At 42.2% G+C, this 5,000-nt stretch overlaps 1 long non-coding RNA gene across 1 annotated transcript in view; it reads right to left on the bottom strand.

Moving 5' to 3' along the window:
* Positions 1 to 5,000, bottom strand: part of LOC130375991 (uncharacterized) — a 17,854-nt gene that overhangs the window by 4,830 nt on the left and 8,024 nt on the right. The window lies entirely within an intron of this gene.

Below are 5,000 nucleotides of genomic sequence, written 5' to 3'. Positions count from 1 at the left end.
TATCTGCGTGAATGTGTGTGTGTGTGGTGTGAGTGTGTCCATATAAACATATAGAGCAGTGAGTAAGCACTTGGGGACTATATTTAGAGTGTTCATCTAGTGTGTGTGTGTGTGTGTGTGTGTGTGTGTGTGTGTGTCTGTTTGTGTGCGTGCATGCATGTGTGTGTGTTTGTGTATGCGAGTGTGTATGTGTGTGTGTGTGTGTGTGTGTGTGTGTGTGTCTGCACTCAAGTGTTCCAGGTTTGTTTTGTTGTTCCGTTGGCTGCTGGCCCCTCCATTCTATTCTAGTAGCCCAAATGTTCCGTCTCGTCATGCGGTTCCGCCAACTCATTCCACACAACGTATCGCTTTGGAATGACGGAACGTTCTTTTGTGCCACGTTGGGTTCTGGTTGCCGTGTTTGTATTCTGTAAATGTGTGTTGTACTGGGGAAGGCTGTAGAGTGTGTGTGTGTGTGTGTGTGTGTGTGTGTGTGTGTGTGTGTGTGTGTGTGTGTGTGTGTGTGTGTGTGTGTGTGTGTGTGTGTGTGTGTGTGTGTGTGTGTGTGTGTGTGTGTGTGTGTGTGTGTGTGTGTGTGTGTGTGTGTTCCTGCGCGGAGCTCAGCTGAGTTTGAGGGATAGCTCTCTTTGTGCGTGACCCGGTCATGGAGCAGGCCAAACCCTCGTGTACAAACACCACGAGAGGCACAGATGTTCACAGACAAGACCAGAGAGAGAGAGAGAGAGAGAGAGAGAGAGAGAGAGAGAGGGAGAGAGAGAGAGAGAGAGAGAGAGAGGGAGAGAGGAAGTGAGGCAAAGAGAGTGAGAGAGAGAGAGGGAGACTAAATGTTTTGCTATTATTATTTGTTATCCTATGCAGTATCTTGTACTTTGCCAATATAATGTTATGTACATTTTCCATGATTATAAAGGCCCTTTGAATCTTGAATTTCTAGAGACAGAGATAGAGAGAGAAAGAAGCAGAGTTAGAGAGACAGAGAGGGAAATAAGGGGCAAAAGAGAGAGGTAGGTGAGAGAGGGACTATTAAAGAAATCCCCCCCACACACCATCTCAAAATGAGAGAGAGGGGAAAGTGGCTTGAGAAATGAGCAAGGTCAAATTGTAGTCACCAAGGTGACAGCCAGGGATGGAGAGAATTGAAGCTACTTGGACACACACACACACACACACACACACACACACACACACACACATACACACACACACACACACACACACACACACACACACACACACACACACACACACACACACACACACACACACACACACACACACAAACACACGTTGGGCCAGTTTAATAATATTTGGAATGAATAAAAGCAGGACAAGGAACGAAACCTAATGAGGAGTTAGGGTTGCCTAGCAATACGTTTTGCTAGGCAAACCGACTAAGATAACAGCACACCGTCAAGCACATACGCAAACACACACACACACACACACACACACACACACATACAAATGCATGCACTTAAACATACACACGTGCTCATTCACATATCAACACACATATAATCAACAAACTGATATACGTATGCCAGTTGCTTTACATAACAAACTTAATGACTCATGTAAAACAGTCTATTATTTATATTAATTCAAACACTGTCAAATTAATGGAACTCTACACCACACACACATCTATTCATCAAAACAAAAGCAAATAAATGACTAGTGTAGTTATTTTTAACTCAACTAAATGATATATTTATTCACTGTTAACATTTATGTAGACATGGAAAACTAAATGTTGCATGATAACAACAGTATAAACTTTAATATCGAGTACTGATAAAATTCTGCCTTTTTGGTATTGCATGCTGCGCATAGACTTAGCTATGTTAGTGTGTGCTGCAAATGTATTATTATAGTAATGTCATGGAATAAAGAAATACCTCATACGCACTTCAATTTATACTTAAAATACATCTTGCATTATTACTTTTCCTGTTAAAAATGTATTGAAACAATACATGACACCATTTCAGCCCCCATATTTGGATTTATGAAATATGAAATGCATTATAGCATTGCAGTTCTATAAATTAAAACTGTTGCTCTTATCATTGCAACACAAATTTGAGTTAATTGAACCCCCTTAGCCTTTATCTGTGGTCAGTGTACAATCAACCACTACTTGAGAAAGATAACGTAACGAAGCAAATTTACATTTAATTAAAGCCATTGAAATGAAAAACCATAGCAGGTCTTATTTATTCTTCATTCAACATAGATAAGACAGGAAAGCCACAAATAACAATAAACATAGAACAAATAGCACTATTCTGTCTAAATAAATGCCAATTTTCATTCAACCTGTGGTTTCCATTTGCCTAAAAATGAAGATGACCACCATGTGACACTTTCTGCTCAATAAGTGATTGTGTGCGTGTGATGAAGTGAGGCAAATAAACGTGGAAACGGAGAGAGAGACAGAGACAGAGTGAGAGAGAGAGTGAGAGAGAGAGAGAGAGAGAGAGAGAGAGAGAAAGAGAACGAGAGAGAGAAAAAGAGAGAGATTGCTCTGTGTTTTACGAGATGTCTCTCTCCTTCAGTATGAAAGGAAGCGATAGCACTAGAGACAGCAGAGGGAGAGATAGCCTGGGCGCTGGTCCATTCATTTGCCTTCTAACTGGTTTCCATCATAGTTCTGGAAACCCATCTGGACCAATTAACAATGCAATGGGACAGGGCGGTGTATGTGTGTGTGTTTGTGTGTGTGTGTTGTGTGGTGTTTGTGGTGGTAGGTTGTGTGTGTGTGTGTGTGTGAGTGTGTGTGTGTGTGTGTGTGTGTGTGTGTGTGTGTGTGTGTGTGTGTGTGTGTGTGTGTGTGTGTGTGTGTGTGTGTGTGTGTGTGTGTGTGTGTGTGTGTGTGTGTGTGTGTGTGTGTGTGTGTGTGTGTGTTGGGGCAAGATGGGGTGTGTGTGTGCTTTTGATCAAGCACTATCTTACAATGGGGGATCCATGTGTGAAGCAGTGATAACAGAATCAATGGGGGAGAGAGACAGTGAGGAGGCACACTACAAGGTGAAGGAGGGATAGAGGGATAGAGAGAGAGAGAGAGAGAGAGAGAGAGAGAGAGAGAGAGAGAGAGAGAGAGAGAGAGAGAGAGAGAGAGAGAGAGAGAGAGAGCGAGAGCGAGAGCGAGAGAGAGAGAGAGAGAGAGAGAGAGAGAGAGAGAGAGAGAGAGAGAGAGAGAGAAAGAGAGGGGGAGAGAGGAAGTGAGTCAAAGAGAGTGAGAGAGAGGGAGACTAAATGTTTTGCTATTATTATTTGTTATCCTATGCAGTATCTTGTACTTTGCCTGTAATGTAATGTACATTTTCCATGATTATAAAGGCCCTTTGAATCTTGAATTTCTAGAGACAGAGATAGAGAGAGAAAGAAGCAGAGTTAGAGAGACAGAGAGGGGAAATAAGGGGCAAAAGAGAGAGGTAGGTGAGAGGTGTGAGAGGGACTATTAAAGAAATGCCAGCAGAGCACACATGAGGAACGAATCTCAAAATGAGAGCAGGTGAGTGTGTGTGTGTGTGTGTGTGTGTGTGTGTGTGTGTGTGTGTGTGTGTGTGTGTGTGTGTGTGTGTGTGTGTGTGTGTGTGTGTGTGTGTGTGTGTGTGTGTGTGTGTGTGTGTGTGTGTGTGTGTGTGTGTGTGTGTGTGTGTGTGTGTGTGTGTGTGTGTGTGTGTGTCGGCGATATGGGATGGAGTGCATGGCTTTGTTTTATTGCACAGGAACACGGTCATCGTAGGGATGGCCAATCCCAGACCATGTTTCTAACCTTAGGTGGTTACCAGAACCAATAGTATCGAGGTATATTCATAAACAACTTCGGATCTGGCAGGCTGTTTAAGCGAATTGGCTTGATGCATCAATGTGGAACCAACCACCAGATATATATAAGGACAGAGCTACAAGTCGATAGGGAGACAGTCAGAAATAGAATCAGACAGACAGACATATAGACAGACAAACCAAGCAGATGAAATGAGAAGATGAAAGACAGCAGGAAACAAGAAAATGGTTTCAAAGGGGGAAAATGAATTGTTCCCGGATCCTAGAATGAAGACATTGAGAGAAAATGAAAGGGGGAGAAGAGAAGAGGATTGGGGATGAGAGGAGATAGACAAGAGAGGGGAAAGTGCAAATGACTAAGAACAAGAACAAAGCAGAGGGAGTGGTGAAGAGAGGGAGGGGGACTAGGGAGGGTCTGACACGATCAGAGATGACAAAGTGGAAATCAGAAGAAGAAAAGAGAGGAAATGAGAGGTGGACAATGTCAGGAGGTCCAAGAGGAAGTAGATGAAAAGGACCAGGGAGAAAAAAGATTAAAGAGCGAAAAATAAAGTAGCGATTTGAACAAAATTAACTCTGGAATAGGAAACGAAAAAATTGGAGAATAAGGACGTTGGAGGAGAGGGCAAGGAGGGGCGAGAGAGAGAGAGAGAGAGAGAGAGAGAGAGAGAGAGAGAGAGAGAGAGAGAGAGAGAGAGAGAACCAGAGAAACAGGAAGAGAGAGACAAAGAGAAAGAGAAAGAGACAGAGTGAGATGAAAAACTGATAAATTAAGTGTAAAAAGTGGAACCATTTCCATCCATTAAGAGGACATGCAGCAGCAGAGGAAGAGACGGCGCATCAAGAATAACGACAGCAGCCGATGATGGAGACCAAAGTCTATAAAGGAAGTGGAAGTCGCCATCATTTGGATTTAATTTTTTTCAGTAGAATACTTTATTATCCCTGATGGGGAATTTGGTTTGCACTGGGGAGTGAGAATGCTTAAAATGCCATATGAAAAGGTACAATAAAGACATAATTCACAAGGAATAACATAATAGGGATAGATACTGTTATTTTTTTAGTGTTATTTTTTTTCATCTTTAGTGCTGTGAGACACCTATTTATGGCAGGTTTTACTGTAGGCTATTTATCATCATGGCAATGTGTCTGTGATGTGAGACTGTATTTTAAAGATATAATAAAATATACACTTTTAGTAT

This window comes from Gadus chalcogrammus, chromosome 2 (assembly GCF_026213295.1).
Source record: "Gadus chalcogrammus isolate NIFS_2021 chromosome 2, NIFS_Gcha_1.0, whole genome shotgun sequence".
Taxonomy (NCBI): Eukaryota; Metazoa; Chordata; class Actinopteri; order Gadiformes; family Gadidae; genus Gadus; species Gadus chalcogrammus.
The sequence above is the reverse complement of the archived record's forward strand: the minus strand, read 5'-3'. Positions and strand labels throughout refer to the sequence as shown.